We start from the raw sequence: 19,774 nt of genomic DNA on the forward strand, positions 1-19,774 counted from the left end.
AATTTAAATCTTTTGTTTTTTAAAAAATGCCTGAAATCTGCAAACACATGCAGCGAAATTTCAAATACAGCTGCTGCTTTTTGTGTGAATCACTGGCCATGTTCCATTTGTTTTCACATGTTTTTTTCTTCTCTCAAATGTCCCCAATTTCGTATGACTACATTGTTGCTAGAAGCACAAGCACTTTGATTGTAATCAGGTGCTGAGAGCGTTTGTTTATGGTGAAAGGCAAATTACGGTTCAGTTCTGGATTTAAAAACAGCCTAGTGGTGCTGTTTTAATCCTTAAACCCCATTGCTTCCAACCAAACTCTAGGGGAAGCAGGTTAAAAAATTATGTTCTTCACAGCCTTGGTATTGTACCTTGTTGAACAGCAATATACCATCATTAATTCATGAGAAGAGATGTCCAATAACCTTAATTAAACATTAAGTGTGAATGCATTATCCGCTCTGTTCTCATTAAAGGTTATTCAGAGTATATTACCCGCTGTAATGTTGACTGACTAGTAATAAATACTTAACAGAACTTAATTTAATAGAATCTGACAAGCTCAGACAAGGGTGGAGATGGTGGTGCGTCTGTGGGCGTATTCTCGTTCCACTCCTGACGGCAGGAGCCACTCAGGACGGGTCCTCAGTGGGCCCCACGCAGCGAGCTCACCAGTGAGGGGTGTCTGTGGCAGCGCTAGGCCTGGGTCATGCTTCACAACAGAGCGAAACACATGGCTGACCCCCTCTCTTCCACACCTGTGCAGGACCAGTCCCACCCACGGCCCTCACGCAGCAGCCCGCCGACAAGTTTCCCCGCCTTCGGCACAGACATCCTGCCGGCTGCCTCCAGCGGTGCACCGAGTGCTACCAGCCACAGGTATCAGTTGGGTATCTAGTACCGTAAAGGGCAGCAGTGCGGAGGGGGCATTAGGGCAGCAGACATCACTTCAAGGGTGTGGGTCTGAATCCTGTGTGGAGCACTGCTCTTGTGCCCTTATCTCACTCAGAGAGTAAAATGCCTGCCTGTGTAAAAACTGCAGTGGATGAAAGTGTCAACCAAATAAATGAATAATAAAAGCAGCTTAGGTAACTGGAGTAAATTAAGTTTAATTTTATTATAAGAGCAAAAAGACATTTTTTAATAAATAGCATCACTTAAGAAAAGCATTTTCATCTAACCAACAAATTCTTGTAATGAGAACAAACCAAACCAGTTAATTTATTTATTCAACTCAAAGCTTTTACATGCCTTGTAAGCACATTATCAGTCCCTAGATTGGATTCCTTTACAAATAAAACACAATATGGATAACAACGTTCAAGGCACAGAGCTGAATTTCAAATCTTACGCTGCAGCACTGCTAAAGGTCACTCGATTAATATTTATTGTGCACATCAGGATTTTAAGTTACCATCTCTAAAATATTGCAGGAAAGTTGAAGGAAGCAAAATTCAAATAAAGCCAACTCCAGGCTCAGGAAATTTAATTCATTGTCTCCAGAAAAGCTACTGAACAAAACACACTTGCCAAAATGCTTACACCCTCTTACTCAAGCCAGACTGGCAGATCAGTGCAGAACAGTTTATTTTAAAAAATACCTAAATAAATAAAATTGAGTTAAGGCCATCACATATCAGCTTCTGTAGGTAACCGCTAAATGAGTTTGATTTCATTTGCTTTTATGACTTCAATTAAATCTGAAAAGGCTTGCAGCGCTTAGCTGTTCATAAGGTAATTCTGGTCTCTCAATTCAATGACAGTTTCTTCCAGCATAACAATTGCAACTGTATAATCCTTTTGGTTTTACCCTAGTCTGCTTTTTTTAATAGGATAATTTTCGAGCTTTACTTAAACTAACAGGATTTGAATGTAACTGAGACACCATTGGGAGCTGTGCCCACTGTGGAGTGTCTCAGCCGAAAAGCCGGGGACTAAAGTGGGGGAGAGATTACTGAGGCCTGGTTATTACGGTAACAGATGTGTCATTCCTGTGTGTGCAGAAGTGCAGAGCTCCGACAAAGTCGCTGTAACGAATGCTCTGTCCATGAGGTAGGGAAGGACCCTGTGCGATGTTCTGAGAGTTTCAGGAGATCGGGAAAAAGGGTGCAAGGGAGAGGAGATCGATAGCTGCGTATCCAAATCGCTGGGCTGAAGTCGGAGTCGAGGGACGAAGGTAGAATATTCCAGTCCGAAAGAGGATGTCTCAGTAGAAAACAGCGAGGTTGGATAGAGGGCGATACCGGGCACAGACCCGAGGGAAGTGGAGGGGTTGGTTATCAGTGTGGTGCCGTGATTGGATAATTGATCGGTGCGCTGGCGCTTGCTGGAATCCCCCATACTGTAGCTGCGGTCTGTTTAGCGAGAGGTCATTTGCGCGGTAGAATACGGTTGCCGGGGGACGTGACAGTCGCGTGACAGAGACATGGCTGTTACTCTGCAGGGATCTCACATGAGACAATGAGGTTGGTTGACTCAGCTATGCAATTGGGGCGTCCAGACTGAGCAGCCCCACTCCTCTTTCTCACTGCGGCGCAGGCGGAAAGTCTGTGTGCGTCCCCTGGCTTCTCCCACATCCTGCACCAACACACAACAGGCTGCCTATACTGACACAAGGGAATCTCCGAGCACCAACTGCACAGATAGCTTCATTAACTGGGTAAATAGTCAATTAAGCCTGAACATGTGTGCAATCGCTGACTAACTGGATTTTGGCTGGTGGGATGAAGGCAGGAGCTCATGCTGTCTCGCGCCACCTCAGAGGGCATCGTTCACCTGCCCAGACGACAGCAGAGGCTGGTTCAGAGGGAAGGTTAAGGGGGGCAGAACCACTGACCTGTCCAATTAAAGAATAGGGGTCACAGGGCAGAACCCACAAGAACACAGATTGCAGACACAGCTGTTTCTGTGGGCCCAGGGCACAGCAGCATCCTCAGTCTCAACAACTCTTTAAATTACTGAGAACGAGTGTTTTACCACAGTATCACATTTACAGAACCCAGAGGAAGATACACAGAGGGGACAGGAGTACTGCAGGCAGTTCTGAGTGCTGTTCAGTTGCGTGGACAGATTACAACTTGCTCATGGATTTTTAATGAATACTATTAGGCGAGGCTATTACAGAGAACTGGAATTAAACATGTAAATAAAGAGATCATGCTAACATTTTTCTATATAAACTATGAGCTGCAGGTCTCATAACACATGAGCCCTTAGAACAAGCACTGAGCTGGTTGAAGAAGGTGTACAATTTTGGTCACCATGTTAAAAAAAAGATACTGTTGCACTGAAAAACTGTCTAAGAAAAGAAGGTCCTTCTTTACACAGAGTGTTGCGGGAGTGTGGAACTAGCTGCCCAGCTACAGTATATTGTCGAAGCCAATACCATTGCTTCTCTTAAGAAACTGTTGGATAAGCTCATTGGATCAATTAGTAACTAACAACCACGTGGTCTCTTGTTGGTCACCTTTCCTATGTTCTCATGTTCTTATGACGTGACCCCTGTCACGATTATAGTCCCCCCTCCTTAAGGGTGCTCCAGCCCTTTCACTAAGACTTTATTCTCTGCACCTGTTCCCTATTCCCAGCCCACCTTAAAAGCCAGGCGCTGACGCTCATCCGGGCTCTGCATCTGATTTCCATATCATGTGAGTCCGGGACCAGGAAGCGCCTGGTCCCGTTAAGGTTTTAACCTCTGTTCCCGTTCCTGTTCCCCGTCCGCCGGTTCCGACCCGGCCTTCGTGGTTTTTAATCCTTCTTCTGATGGATCTCCTGGTTTTGGACTTACTCGTGTGTTTTGGATTTTCCCTACGGACTACTCTTTTGGATTGTTCGCCTCGGCCACACCTTCCCCGTGCACCAGCGCACCTTGGACACGCCCCCCTGTCTTCAGCCCCGTTTTCCTGCATGACGTTTCCCTAGTGTTCCCCCCACTCCGTCGGACTGTGTCGTCCGCATAGGGTCCGGAAAGAACTGTTCGTTACAACCCCTGGGAACCTGGACTGGGCTGGAAAGGACAGTGCCTCCTGTGTCCAGGGAGCGGTGAAGCTCTGACACTGAGCTGTCAATTGGATGTGATTGACAGCTGACAGGATTGACAGTAAAACCCAGTAAAATAATGGTAAAGTGCAGTATAGTGGAGCAGTTGTGCTTGTAAAAAATAGCCCATAGAAAACCACAACAAAGCCCCTGCCTATGATAATCCTTCATAAGGGATCTGTGCAGTTAATTACTGCTGTGTTTAGTTATCATAAGTGAAGATGAATGTTTGCTCACTGGAGTGGGCACTTGTAAAAGGCGCACTGAAATCACTCTCTTGAATATAAGGCACTTTGTGTAGATATTTGAGAAATGGTTCATGTTTGTACAAAAATCAAAATAGCATTTATTTTACAAATCCCTCTTTTTTTAATGTTTAAAATTAATTCATGGAAGAATTAATGTGCACATACTGTAATTCTGCAATGAGACCCGCATGTCCAGATGAGTGCAGTAGGCCTGGTGTGCTCAGATGAGTGCAGTAGGACAGGTGTTCCCAGATGACTGCAGTAGGACAGGTGTGCTCAGATGAGTGCAGTAGGACAGGTGTGCTCAGATGAGAGCAGTAGGAGAGGTGTGCTCAGATGAGTGCAGTAGGACAGGTGTGCTCAGATGAGAGCAGTAGGAGAGGTGTGCTCAGATGAGTGCAGTAGGGCAGGTGTGCCCAGGTGAATATAGTAGGACAAGTGTGCTCAGATGAGAGCAGTAGGAGAGGTGTGCTCAGATGAGTGCAGTAGGACAGGTGTGCTCAGATGAGAGCAGTAGGAGAGGTGTGCTCAAATGAGTGCAGTAGGACAGGTGTGCTCAGATGAGAGCAGTAGGAGAGGTGTGCTCAGATGAGTGCAGTAGGACAGGTGTGCTCAGATGAGTGCAGTAGGACAGGTGTTCCCAGATGAGTGCAGTAGGACAGGTGTGCTCAGATGAGTGCAGTAGGACAGGTGTGCTCAGATGAGAGCAGTAGGAGAGGTGTGCTCAGATGAGTGCAGTAGGGCAGGTGTTCCCAGGTGAATATAGTAGGACAGGTGTGCTCAGATGAGTGCAGTGTAATTCTCAGATGAGTATCTGAGAGAAAGAGAAACCCATGTTAGCAAATAATGGGTTGTCTCCACTCCCAATGCACATTAAAAAATGCAATGGAAATAAAACCTTAGTCCGCGATATGTGTCTGGATATCATATATAATAGTGTTAGAGAAAAGTGAGTATCTTTAAAATCAATGGCTGTCCGGGACCCTAATCAATAATAATTGTTTTGTAATATTGAACAGATGGTTCAGTAACAGCTTTCGCGGGTATGCCAGTCCATGCACACCAGTATCTCGAACGCGTCGGCATTATGAACGCAGCGAGCAGTGCCTTTAAAAACTACACCGACCCTAAGTCCCGGTTGATCAACACCACTGTTTTGCTGTGCATGTCTGTATATGCGTGTGAGTTCAGCAGTTTGTTGCAGCTGTACGGTGACAGCGTCTCTCACGCGCGTCGCTCGCCTCGGCAGCTAACTGGCGCTCGCGCTCCTCACGCGCAGCGCGGCCGGCACTGCCGGAATTCAAAAGAACCAGGAGCCCTTTAAATACCGCCCACTACCAACTCGTACACGGGGGGTGACAGACCCACGCATTTCTACATCTCGGGCTGAAGCGCACGCCGTGCAGTGACGGCGAGAAGGCGGTGTGATGCTGCTCATTCCTGACGATAGCCTCTGCTGCAGCCAGATGAGGGCTTGTCCGACCGGTTACAAGAGAAACACGAGTCCCTTTGCCCCCCCCCCCCCGAGGGGCGCCGGTGGTTGTGTCCACGCTGATAGAGGCTCGTGCGCCAGTCGGCGCTCAGCTGTCAGTGTGTCTGCGGCGCTGCTCTGTCCGCGGCTCTCGCTCTGTCTTGCCCCTCTTGCAACATTTTTATTGCTTCTGAAATTTTGCTTGGTGAGTACTTTCCCCCCTCTTCTAATATTTTCTTCTTCTTTTTCTTCTTCTTCTTCTTCGTCTTCTTTTTTATTTTTGTTAATTTGTTGATTTTGGTTTGTTTTTGCATTTAAGCCTTTCGTTCCAAGGTTTCGCTGGTCTCACGCAATCTCTTTTTTTTATTATTTTTTAATTTTTTATAACGCATTTCGCCTTTTGGGTAGCAGATGGTATTGCTGTTATGATTACGGTGTGTCGATACATGAAGAGCACGATTGTGCGGGTTTTTTTTTCGTTTGTTAAGGAGTACCTATAAAGACTTTAAAATAATAATCTGTTTCGAGGAGGAACTAAATTGTTTTGTTTTTTCTTTTGTGTAACATTTTTCATGTTAACTCACGCTTTTGAGCGCCCATGGAGACATGAACATTCCTTTGCTGCTATTGAAATGTCTTTTTTACATTTTTGTTCTTTACAGTAACGGTGCCAAAGGTATACTTTGTCTCGCAGTGTAAAATTCTTGTTTCTTCTACGCTCCTGTTCAGTGCAATGGTGACGGAGCCAGTCCGTTGAATATTAAGAAATGCACTTGAATGAAAGTTCCTTGAGATTTTCTTCTCTTTCTTAAGACATGCACGGCCAAGTTGCTGAATGGAATCATTTTGTACAATGAATGGGAAATTGTTGTTTTGAATCTCCGTGCACCGCCCTCATTCCCCTGTTTTTTTTCTTCTTATAATATCTCGCCTCACAACGTGCATCATGCTGTGCTTTTAAGATTTTGAAAAAGCAGGCAAGTCGACCACCGGGCAACAGACAAAACAGGAGAGAGAGAAAAAACACCCCAAGTTAAGCCCGTTTTCCAATGCTTGGACAGTGTGTACTTGATCGCCTCGCTGTCAAGTGCCAGCGCAGAGCTGTGCTCTTTACTGACCGTGTGCTGATCTGCAGCATTCGGCGAAATCCGGTAATTTGTGCTTCCTTTTGCCTTCTTATTATTGTATTGTTGCTGTTGCTATTGTGTTGCTGCTATTATTAAATATACACACAAATACGGTATGTCCCTCCCCCGCCTCTCCCCTCTGTCAGACGATGACTTACACGTACTGGCGGTTCTGGTCACTTCTGTGCGCTTTCCCCCCACATGCTTCGTACTGTACCTGTGTCCCCCTGAACAAATCGCCCGGTCCGGGGAACCGGGGAGCCGGGGTTTATATGTTTAATTAATATATTCGGAGTCCGCCGATCAGAGGAGCACCGACTCTCGCCAAGGAGATAAATGCGCGCCTCCCGTCGCTTTCGCGGTGACCCGGACGCGGCGGTGTCGTCGCGGTCGCCCGGCAAGGCCAGATCCGGGTGCCTGGGTGCGCCGGTTCGGCCTGCGGGTCCGGGGCAGCCGGGCGGGCGCGAGGCGCCGGTGCCCCTGGGCGGAACGGCGCGTGGAATCGGCTCTGTCACCACCCGGGCGCGGCTCGAGCCCCGCCGCACGCCTGGGCGGACGGGAGACGCAGCCGGGGGCTGCTGCATGTGGAGACAGCCGGGCGTCTCGCCGCCTACCTCGGCGCACCAGGCAGCGCGGTGTTGTTTTCCCCGCTGGCTTGCTCCTTGGGACGCGCCGGTTCCGCCTCCCCCTCCCCCCGATCCCGGGACAGCCCTAAGGCAGATCAAACTCCCCCAAGTCGGAGGTTCGGGGTTTATTCTGGGGTGCCTCCAATGACCAGCAGCCTTCAGTGCGGTTTTCCAGTCCGAAAATAAATCCCCTCATAAAGTAAATTATAGATGTACTGCCAGTTGTCCTTCGTAGATCGTTAATATATTTTTCCTACTTCAACCGAGTCTAATACCGATAGCCTCATCTGAGTTACAAGCTTTAACTGGGAGTCATTTTTTGCTCTTTAGATGTTTAAGAACATCGCCTCATTATGGTGCTTTTAATCATTTATTAACCAGGGTGAGCACTGATCTCAGTGCCGTGCAGCTGAAGAGCAGAAATCCACAATTTGCTTCACAGCTGTCCCTGCTGAAGATACCCCTTCCGCAGGAGTGATGCACATGCAGGCTTTGCGCATAAAGTGATCCGTAGGTCAGCGTCTCCAAACACCAGAGGAGTCTCTCCTGTAAGCGGTTCTCTCGTGGGGCCGGAGGGTCTTGATGTCTTTCCTTCAGCTTTCAGCTAATGAGCAGGACAGCCGTGAACACGTGCCTCTACTGGATGTGCTTGAAATTCCCATTGAAAGTGTGTGTGTGGTGCTGCCCCACTGCTTGAGAAGAAAAGTTCGGGTCTGTTAAGCAAGAGCTCGGCGAGGAAGCAGTCCAGGTAGCCTGGCGTCCCAGGAGAGCTCCGAATGAGATATTAAAAAGTCCTGTATTCATGTCCCTATGAGTAGGGGGTGTTTACCCTGGTGTTCTGGTTGTATCCCATTCTGGGCTTGAACAGTCTGGTGCCCCTGCAGTTCCCTTGTAACTCAGCTGATGCAGCAGTTTCTCATTCCTCCCCCTGATCCGCTGTGTCTCCCCCAGGTGGGGGCTGCTGGTGCAGAATGAATACTTTATGTCTCCCAGGCGGGCCACTGGTGCAGAATGGCCGCTGTGTGTCTCCCAGCTGGGGCTGTATTTCAGTGCTGGGTGGAGTGTGTCCCTCCTGGAATGAAAAGCTGTATATAAATAAAATAAATTATGATTTTTTTTCGTACTTCTCAGTTTGGTAACATTTTCTTTATTTACAAAAGAAAGTCTTGCTGTAGTGTTCCTTTGATTGCCTCCACTATACTGTGTACCGAGAAGAGCGCTTTCTTCCTCGGCTCAGTGTCTTCTGGGAAAAGAACAAGGGCTGGACTAGGAGAAAGACTGTGCCCGCTGCCAACCGGAAACGGGCTGGTTACAATCTGGGAATCGGTACCAACTAAAGAACCTGATCGATCAAACAATTTAGGGCAAGCCTTTGGAAGGGGCAGGATTGATCAGAATCTCAGCTGTCTGTCTCTGTGATGCTGTCAGTCAGGCTTATCATAGTGAAGGCAGTGAGTGGAAAAAGCCAATTCAATGCATCTGGGTGTATCCATTCTTTAACACCTAATTGTTTCCTGAAATAGTGTCTAAGCTGCTCCAGAAGGATCTCAATGAATCTGCATCAGCCTGCTTCAGTAGAACAGTGTGCTGATCTGTCAGCGCTGTGATGGATGAGTCTCAGGAGCTACATCTATCCTAGCTTTTTGCACCAGAAGCATAATTTGTATCATTTCAGTGCGATGGAAATGAATTCTTTTAAGGCTGAATCAGTGTCAACACAGTTTTGTTTTTATTTCAAGTGATCCTCCTCCTTGACTCCCCCTGGCCCCCCAGTGTTTATGCATAATAAGACTATTTGAGCATGCAAAAAATCCAGAATAAACACAGTGAGGCTTTCCAGCTTGAATTGCCAAGTGCAGTGTGACCTGTGCATGTGTCAATATATATACAGTATATTAGATGTGTGGTAGAAAACAAAACAATACAGCACATTTATTGTGGAGATTTGAGGTCATATAAGTTTAAAAAAAGTTTCTGCAAAGCCCCCTGCAGCTTGAAGTGCAGTCAGCAGACAGCTGTTTTCTAAATGTAACTTCCTCCTGAAGGGTGATGAAGGCATCTGTTGTTTCTTAGGAGCAAAGTGTCAAAGTAGGAAATGAGTAATACCTGTGGAGTTTGTTCAGGATTGTTTGAACACTGATCTCAGTGACGCTACAGAGTGTCATCAGTCCTTGTGCTGCAGGAACCTGCAGTGTTTTGGATGGGGTTTCCTGTGTACCTCTTGCTCCCGGTTCGGATCACCTTAGATATCAGAACCATTTCTCTTGGAACCAGAACAGTTTGATTCTTTCCATCATCAGTGCTTGTAGTGTTCTTGCTGTTTTAAACTTTTCTTTTGGTTGGGTGGGTGTATGTGTTTCGACGGCTGCGTTCACCTTCTGTCTGAGATGATAGACGTTCAGCAGTGGCCCGCCAGCAGGTGTTTATTAATGACCCGGGAGGGGTGCGTCTGCCGGATATACTGTATATTCAACAACTAATCAATTCATAAATCCACTGTGTGTCAGGAAAATCCCCAAATAATCATTTGTATAGTAAGTCTGACTGCAGTTATTGGGTCAATCTTGGTTAAGACACAGTGACTGCATCTGCATAATGAAAATCGCCTTTTATTCTCTTTGTTTGAGTGCTGTGAAAATCTGCCTGACCCCCGGCTGGCGGTGCCTTGCAGAGACACTTTGTCCTTGGCGAGAGCGGAGCGTGTGCTGGGGGGAGGCGTCCGTGGGTTCGACATTAAGGGAAAACAGATGGAGAAGAGCTGCCGATAAATCAGCCGCCCTGAGACAGATAAGGCTGGTTTCCAAGTCGTTCTCCATCTGTGTCTGGTTTAACTTTGTATTATTTAGAAAGCGCAGGTGTGACCGGGCCTCTAAATAAGACAGACTGTTAAAAATCCGGCGAGCTTATTGCTTCCTTCATCGGCTTGGTGCTGCGTTAATGGGTTTTAAATGAGGCACAGAAGATAAGTCTTAAAACGGCAGCTGTAGGTACTCCCCGGTGGCTCAGGTAGTAAAGACGCGTGTCGGTCCGCAAGCCGAGCGCTGTGGCCCTGGCCTCGCCGGTCCGAGTCCGGAGCGTGCTGGGTGCCGGCTGTGCCCGGGATCCCCTGGACAGGAGTGCTGCGGGAGCCGCGTGTGAACCGCCACAGGATGCCCGGTCCGCTGCGGGGCGCCGGGGAGCTCGCAGCGTGTAAAATGGCAGATGGCTCAAGCGCCTGTGAGGAGAGTGTGCGGGGTCCTCGCTCTCCCCCTGCTGCTGCACCGAAGGGAAGAGCCCCCGGGAAGTCCCAGTTTGTAAAAGGCGGAGAGACAAGGAAATTATTTTCTGGTGTGGCAACAGTGACAGTGTGTGCAGTGCTGAAGAGGCCATGGAGCTTGACTGGGACTACATGTTGTGGGCCGACTCTCGGGATTTCCCGGAGAAGAACGCCTGTCCCGGCCTGATTCCTGAAGTTGCTCTGCAGTGAGAAAATGTCTCATAGCGACAGGATAAGCTGGAGACCTAAAACTATGGAGGCTGGGAGGTAGGCCTTCAGAACTGCTATCCAAAACCATTAGCCCAGAATGCCAACAATTTCCTGGATTTTTTTTACAGGGCTGTTTCTTTCTCGTGAAAGTTAATGCACTGCTAAGTGACAGCTTGGAGTCTGGCCTGGCCTGGAAAAGGGGAGATTCATTGTAAAGTGCTGTCTGTACAGCTGTGTTCAGCACAAAATGCATAAAAATATGCAGGTCCACCATGCTGCTCTATGTGGGCCAACCTCTTTTCTGGTAAAATGTTTTAATCAGAGGGTTCGGTAGAGTAGTGGCTTATGGAAGATGTATTTAACAGCCAGGGATGGAATTTCAGCAGTAAAAAAAAAACACAGGCTTAATTTTCGCTCCGAGCTCAACCATTTAGATTTCAGGCTCAGTGAATGCAGTGCTGGGGCTGTAAAGCAAGATTGGCCTTTCTCTTTGATCAGAGGCAGCATTCTGTGTGAAGAGAGTTTCAGAGCCTCAGCTAGCCACAGTCTTCACTCTCCGGTGCAGTAATTGGATTTAGGAACTGCGTTTCTTATAGACAAAGTGTGAGATGGCTGTACAGTGTGTTGTCATTATATGGAAAGCTTTCTTAACAAAAAGGCATGTGTAGCTTGGAGGTAAATATATTCCTCCTGCTGAAATTCTCATCCCTGTGTCTGGTAAGGAAAAGACACTACAGTTGTCATTTGTTTTCTCTCTTCCTCTTCTTGTGCTTTCTTTCTCAATTGCTCCCTTTACATCTGTCAGTTTATATAATGAGGTACAATTAGACTATTTTAAATGCAGTTTTTTTCAGCCCTGACTGCGTGAGCCTGGCAATAATAATGAATGAATAACCGTAATAGGAAAAGTTGACATACTGATAATACCACTTAAGTAATGGCTTCACTTTTGAAAGCTGTACAATAAAATAATGCTGTTTAAAATATCATCCAATGGCACGCGAGATGTAACATTACAGGTATTGCTATTATAAGCTGAATGCTTTTAATCTTATTTATGTCTATTATGCTCTGGAGGTATGAAGTCTGCTATTTCAGTAGCACTTTAAATCCATAACACACACCAGCTTTAAAATAACGAAAAGCTTTGGGTCTTCTTTCTTGGTCAAACAGCATCTTTTTGATGAAAGTGCGACTCTGCCTCGTGTCCTCCGCACAGGAGGGCCAGCGGTGTGACTCCTGTACAGGCAAGGCGCTTGGCTGGAGGAGTGCAGGTGGGACCACAGAGCACGCAGACCGGGCTCACTGCCTTCTGCAGCTCTGGGTTTTGCAATCCAGCGGTTCCTCTTGTGTCAAGATGGGTCAGAATGTTGCAGTCACGTGTGCAAGAGCCACAGGGGCACTACTGCCCCCTGCTGGTGGAGCCCAGTGCCTCCTGTTGGTAAGAGATTGGCAAAGCATGGCGGCCCACAGACACTCAGATGCACTGCTATGACGTGCTCTCGCTGTTGCCAGGGGCAAAACCAGGGATCTGAAGGTCAAAGTGGACAGTGTGCATGGCCAGGGGTCAGTGGCCCTGTAATGTTGATGCGAAGCAGCCCTCTAACCCCTGTTTCTTTAGGATGCGCTGCTCGTGCGGGCTTGTACTGGCTGCTTGTTGCTGTCAGGTAGACAGGGCATCACAGCAGGGATGGAGAGAGCTGTAGCTTGGTGCTGGAACAGTCAGTGCAGAATTCAGGATATCAAAGCTGATGAACTCCCTTGGATTCATGCTGTGGTTTCGAGAGCATGCCGGGAGTTTCCTGATTCCATGTGTGTGCGCAGCATTTTGGGAAGCGAGGGGTTCCTGTGACTGGGGTCCACGTCCCCCCGCCTCATGTCTGCCCTTCCTCGGGGGTGGTTATGTCACCTTGTTCGTTCTGCCTCTGTCTTCTGCGCAGATGGGAGAAGCTGTGCTTGCCTGGGATGGTGCGGAAAGGTTTTGTTCTTTGGCATCGACCTGTGTTTGTGTGCGTGCTTCAGCTGTTTATTTTACTGAGGAGTGCAGCCGTACTCGCTGTTCATCCACTGTGAATATGATTTATTAAAAGCTAAGGTCCTGATTCTAAAGAGTGACTCACCACGCCATCGATCAGTCCCCCACCCGCCAGCCGGCGTGTTTATTGTTCGGTATCCGAGAACCATTTTCAACTTGGTTTGTGAAGACTAAAGACAGAGATATTGCTGTATTGCGCTGATGTATAGAGAGTATATATATGCGTCTTTTGCATTTTCCCCATGTTTTTCATCTAAGCAGTGCAATCCTTAGAATTAAAGAACAAGCTTCTATTTAGCTCAGTCATCTTACGAGGGTTATAGTAATGGTTAAAGTGTGAAACTGATCACGCTATATTGCTGTTCCCCGATTTCTCAATTACAGTATTTAATTAGTTTCTGTATTCTTTGTTAACATTAATTATTGGAACCAGGCTTCTCTCTGGTCGCTCTCTATCAGTCCAGAGATTCTTCTGCTGCCTGCGCCAGAAATACAAAGACGAATGTGAGAAGTCTTTGTGGTCCGGCTCGTTGCACATCCCAGGCACGGCAGCGGTGTGGCGAGGTGGCTGGAGCTCTGGGCTTGCAGCTGGAAGACTATGGGTCCAACACCCTGGAGGAAAGGCTGTTGTGCTCCTGAGCAAAGTGCCTACCCCCGGATTGCTCCGGTATAATGCCCAGCTGCATAAATGGATCCCGATGTGCGTCACTTTGGATAAAAGCATCTGCCAGATAAATTAATAATAATAAAAGCCGAGTTCTACCCTGCAGTCTGCGCTCGCACACAGCAGCAGCCACTTAGTTAATGGCAAGAGAAGAGTGTGCTCTTATTTTCTCCAGCAAAGCGCTCCCGCCTCGGCTTCGACATTCCGGCAGGCGGGACAGAGCTGAGGGCCGTGTAGTCGATGGGAACGTAGCGCTAATCGGATGTTACCGCGGAGGTGAAGGCCTTTGGAAAGGGCTGCCGATGTTCTGTGGCAGGCGTGCGTCCCGGGACTGGGAATAAGCTGAACGACTGGGACATGGAAAGCGAAAGTGTGATTGAGACACACACCTCTTGCACAAAGCTAACAAACGTAGCCCGAATTACTAGTTTAGCATGCATGGGCATTCAACAGACACCTGAAGAAGGCTCCACGGCCGAAACGTTGTGTTCTCTTTCTTCTTTTTTTCAGCATGGAATAAACCTATTACCTGTTCCTTTGCAGCCTACGCATGCTGACGCAGCTGCCCACCTGAACTACTACAACATTCAACAGACATGGTGTGTTAGTGCTGTTACTGGAGGCAGCAGCATCATAAAATGCAAAGGATCAAGTAAAGGTTTGTTCCATGCTGAAAAGAGAAGAAAGGAAAGGAAACACAATTCTTTCCAGCAGGGAATAAACCTTTACTTGTTCCTTTGCAGCCCACGCCTGCTGACGCAGCTCCCGACTTGAGCTGCATCATGAAATGTACGGTAAAGGGAGCATTTTAAAATACTCTAACTGGAATCTGTAATGTGCAGCATTGTCACCTGTGCTCTTTGTTCAGTAGTGTTCTACAGGAGAAGACTGGCCTCCTGCTGCTAGAGCAGGCTGATCCATTTCAGGTTTTATGAGCTGCAGGCAAGAGCTCAGATTTTCCTGACAAAGCAGGAAAGCAATATACTGTCTTATACAGTACATTCATTTTTAAGCCATTGAACATTTTGATTTTTTTTCATTTGTTAATTGATAGTTACTAAAGTAAAAATAAACTAACTGTCCTGAATGTGCTCGTACTAAATCTCTAAATGCGAAATTGCTGTTTTCCTAAAAGAACATGCCCTGGCTTTTATTCCTGAAAGGTGTGCAGGGCGCAGGATGTGATCGGGGTTAGCGCGATAAGATAAGTCAATCTCGACTTGAGTGGCCAAGTGAGGAAAATAACTCAAGATAAAGCACTGAAGAAATAATTCAGAGATAAGATTCCACTACTCTGGATGGAATAAAAAAAAAGATTCTTTGGCTGCCAAAGCCCCTGTTAGCAGTGCTAGCTGTGCGCTAATGGGAAAACAAGTTCAAATCTGTAGAGCTTTCCCCAGAAGCATGCTGCAGAATTATTTGCAGAATAGCTTTCGTTCCATCAAGCTGCACAAGACTGAGCAACAGAATGTGACCTTTTACGGAATTTAGAAATGACACGTGAGACAAGGTCTTCTTGTGCCGGAGGAGGGGGGTTAATGTGCTGTGCAGAGACACTCCGGCGGTCTCCCTCCCCAGGGGAGCCTCACCTGCCTGTCTGGCGGGGACTCTTCCAGATTCATCTCTCCGGGGATCCTAACGAGTCTCCGCCGGCCGGGATTGGATGCCGGGTTATCTCTCCAGGCCTGCCAGCATGTCAATGCTCCTGGCTTGCCCTCATCAATACTCCATCCATGGAATGTGCCCGGCGTAAGGCGCTTATCGCTGACGCGCTTAACGAAAGCGTCTGATGGCAGGACTGAGGCGGGGGGGGGGCGTCTCCTGGTTTAGGGCAGGCATTGACGAATCGATTATCGTGGCCCCTGGGTAATGGGTTATCTGTATTGACCATCCGCGCACAACACCTAACGCAGATTTATCATTTTCCTCCAGTGTACGTCGCTATTAATCCAACAGTTCATTCGTTAGAGGAGAAGGGGGGGATTTGTTACCCTGACTGCTTTATAGATCTACCTGGACTATTGTCGTGAGGATAGTAAAAACATTGCACATGTTAATAAACATTTCAGAGCCGGAAGATCCTAGTTCTGCTGTTTTCTTCTGGACTAGTTTTATTTTTTCTGTTGGGAACAGCGGCCTGTGGAGGGGAAAAGCTGTCCGAGATCTCTGTTCTCCCTGACCGGGAATGGGGGGTGTCTCCTTGGCTGTCCCAGTGTTGGCATGCTGGCGGTGGTATCTAAGTGTTTTTGTGTTACTCTGCACAGACACTGTGAGCTTTATTAAGGCCGATCCGTCTCTGGAGCCCGAGATACTAGCATTTCAACACACAAGCTGATGGCAGCATTTCTGCTGTGCGTTCGAAGATGTGAATCTTTAGAGGTTTTGCAGGGCCATTTATAAGACTCAGCATCAGTTCAAGAGTAAAGCAATTTATCTTATTGATCTCTGCTGAAACACTACTTTTCTCATGGAAGTAAACTTATTGTTTTTCTTCTCATCAATAGTAATTGTAATAATTGTAATAATGATAATATCTTTTTTTAAAAGAAACTCTGCTCTTGCCGTATTGATGCGTGAGATGTAATGAGATTTTGTGAGTGGCCATCGGCGCTCTGCTCTGCTGGAAGTGGCCGTTTCACTCCTTCACACAGCCAATCACCTCACTTCTTTTAAATTGCAGGCCCCCCACTAGACTCCGGGCTGCGAGCACTCGGACTGCGTTCCAAGTATCAGAGCGCCCTCCTGCCCAGAGTAGACAGGTATGTGTGTGGATCAGCCCCTGAGAATGCAGGACAGGCTTGAGACCAAGAGGCCGCCATTCTGCCCACCTGACACACCTGGTTGCTCGTGTCTCATTGATCCAGTTGATCTGGGATGTGGCCCGTCAGTGTGTCCCATATCCCCCTGCTCCTCTCGGCTCTTCTGCTTCCCCAGGGCTCCTCCTCTGTGTCCCGCGGTTGAAGCAGAGGTCAGGATCCCTTGTTAGGCAGGACGGGGGAAAGTTACATTTATAGTCTCTTCTGTTCACCCTATGCTTGGACAAGCCCCGATCTTGTTTGTATGAAGTATTTTGAGGGCCTTCACTTGAGGTTTTCACTTGGTCCACCACCAGCAGGGTGCTCACAGCTTTACGAAGGGGTAGATTATTGATCCTGAGATTGCTTGTGTTAACAAAGAGAACTGCAGAAATCTGCAGCTCTCTTGCAGTAAAACTCTAATGGAAACAGAATTAGGATGATGTCGAAAGAAGCAACATCGGTTTAGATTCATCTTTTTTATTTAAGGATGCTCCTAAACAAAAAAAAAAGCTGTAGGAGGTGGGTTATGTGAATGTAGAAGATCTTGGATTAGCTCTCTAGAGTGGTTCTGTACAAGGTTTTAACCTTAAACACACGGCTTTATGGAAAGAACTTTCCAAATCAAAGGGCAGGTGTGATTAGGGCTTACAGCAATCATGCAAGCCTTGGATTATTAATATTTTCAGTTATTGAGCTTAATGAAATAATTTTGTAATTTTTTTTTCCATCTGCTGTCTAGCTGTTAAGAGCATGTTATTATACCATGTCTGTCCCAAGCAGTATTGGGAAGAATCCATATTAAACTATATCTACCCTGGTGAAGGCAGCACAGAAACACAGGGGACAGAGGCAACACTGAGCAACACCTGAAAACCCGTTTTCTGACAGACAGGATGTGACCGTCCCACACAAGCGTCTCCTGTCCCTGCGGCCTGCTTGCCTCCTTTAAATTAGGGAGTCGCAGTGGCTTCTTCATCCATCACCTGTTTCTGATTCAGCAGACTGGTAATCCGCCGCCCTGCCTTTCCCCCCCGCATGGGAGCTGGGAGATAAGGGCATGAAAATCTCGACGAGGGATTTTCAGTGTAGGAGAGTCTTCAGCGCCGGAGTCCATCGCAGACGTGGCTGCACGGCGCCCCGTTTCCTCAACGGGGAGTGTCCGTGTCAGAGGTCGAAGGTTTTGGGGCGTCCTGCTGATCGCGGCTGGGGGCACTCGTGTCTCCGGCAGGGGTGCTCTGTGTTCAGGTGATCCTCTGTGGGGATTCTTCTCCTGCACCCCAAACTCCTCGCCCGCCTGACCCCCCCCCCCGTCAGCAGCCGACACCGGGAGAGCAGGGACAGAAACGATTGATGATGAGTGCATCTAGAGTGAAAATGGTATAAAAACGTTAGTCAGGCGTTAACATTTGTCAGACGTCTCCATTCCAACGGTACACATTTCTCCCGGGCTCTCGCCTGCATAGCGAGAGGCTGGAGGAGTAATTTGCTTGTGCAGTCAATTAACAGTCTAATTTGATATCAGAATGCAGATATGTCATGTATGAGAGAAATAATTGCTTGGTGATGGAAGAATATCTCATTACCACCTTATTGTTTTTTTCATTCAATTATCTTATAGTCTAAATCCTCACATATGTATTTAATATGGAGCCTTTTGAGAATATGTGTATTGAAAACAAAAGGTGTCTTTCTGGCGATACTTCCTGGTTTTCCAGGACATTATCACGTGCTTCAATTACTTTATTGTGTCCGACTTCCCACGGCACAAGAACACCCAGAATGCTCTTGGACAAATTGATATCTGGCATATCATATCTTACTGTTTTAGTTAAACTGTTGCACCTTGCTGTCTTAGTTAAAAAGAGTGTAGTGGTAGAATTTTTAAAGCTTACAGTCACCAGTGAAATGTCTTGAAGGCATTAGTCTAGGGCAGCAGCTTCTTTGCATTTTGAATTGTGTTTTTGCTGCTTTAAGTTGTTGCAGCTTTGCAGTGCTGGCTCATATTTTGAGGTAATACCAGCTTTCAGGCTTTCACACTGCCCTGTAATTTCATTTTTTTAATACTGAAAGCACCCAAATTATGACAGAGCAGCTGCATGTGAAATGGACAGGACCACAATTGCGTGCTTTCCCTTCAATCAGAATGAAGCATGGACAGCTCGTCTTGTCCCCCACTATAATTAGCCTGGTGCCTCTCCCCCTGCAAGCGTGCGCTATGATGCCCCTCTGAATCATTGCCTCCTAGAGCTTTACAGATCGGCGAGGCAATTAGAATTTCACTGAGCTTTGATTCTCGATTGATTTGTTTGTGATAATTCAATTTAGAAGCTTGTTTCCTCTCGGATTGTGAGATGAGAGGAGAGGAGAGGAGAGGGGGATGGAAGATGACAGATGCAGACTGCGGCCTGTTTGCAGAGCTCTGCCGGGAGAGCTACGGGCCTGGAAAGCCGTGATGGAGTAATTCTTTATGTTTTGTGGTTGGATTTTTGTTATCATGAGAACTTGCAAGAAGTGGCACCCTTCTTTCACTTCTCAACAAATGCCAGTCTGAGTCATGCACGACGGCTAACATGTGAAATATGAAAATGTTTACTGGCTAGAACAGGGTATCAGTGAGACATTGAGCTATTTGCAATCCAGAATGTAACTAAAACAGTTCAAGACAGGGCTTTGTGGATGGGAGGCATGTGATCATGTGGTCTTAGTGTGATCTTGTGTAATTCACTCAGCAGAATAGTGTCAGGTTGCCATGGAGCTCTAAATACTGTATCGTGTTCGAAAGAGGAAAAAGAGCGACAGGCTATCAAGTGCCTGGCGAAGTCCATAAACGGTCAGTCAGAGGGAAGACTCCTGGGTGAGCTGTTGGTGTGTGGGAGAGCAGTGGGTGTGATCTGTGCAGCACGCCACATGAGCACCGCCTGGATGGCACGCCTGTGCGTGGTCTCCATCCGGACAAAGTAGAAGGTGTTTGTTCCACGTCTGCGCAGTTTTGCGTCGGCATTGCTTAGGTGTTTGAAGAAACTGATTTAAAGGTTCACACTGTTATGTCAATGTACAGGCCTGTCCTGTGAGTCTCGGGCCTGGCCAGTGGATTGTACCGCAGCTCTGCTGTTAGGTATGCACTCCTGTTCTCTGTGCTTGAATTTCACAGTTCCTCTGCAATCTTCCAGCCTTGCTTGTTACGCAGTAGCTTTTATCTTTAGGGTCATAAGGGGAATAAGCTTATTTACGCAGAGTACTTATTAGAGCAATTATTTCCCAGTATGGAAAAATATTTTATTTAACAGTGCTAAAGTACAGTTGTACAATA

At 47.2% G+C, this 19,774-nt stretch overlaps 1 protein-coding gene across 6 annotated transcripts in view; it reads left to right on the forward strand.

The window, feature by feature from the left end:
• Positions 1–5,859: 5,859 nt before the first annotated feature.
• Positions 5,860–19,774, forward strand: part of raly (RALY heterogeneous nuclear ribonucleoprotein) — a 57,898-nt gene continuing 43,983 nt past the window's right edge. For 2 of the 6 annotated variants that reach the window (XM_088937678.1, XM_088937681.1), the window contains exons 1-2: positions 5,863–6,899; positions 16,347–16,425. The gene's annotated coding sequence lies outside the window, so the exon portion shown is untranslated. Of the gene's footprint in view, positions 6,900–16,346; positions 16,426–19,774 lie in introns of all 6 variants that reach the window. The other 4 variants (XM_088937677.1, XM_088937682.1, XM_088937679.1 and 1 more) reach the window with 4 other exon arrangements.

This window comes from Atractosteus spatula, chromosome 19 (assembly GCF_055471065.1).
Source record: "Atractosteus spatula isolate fAtrSpa1 chromosome 19, fAtrSpa1.hap1, whole genome shotgun sequence".
Lineage (NCBI taxonomy): Eukaryota > Metazoa > Chordata > Actinopteri > Semionotiformes > Lepisosteidae > Atractosteus > Atractosteus spatula.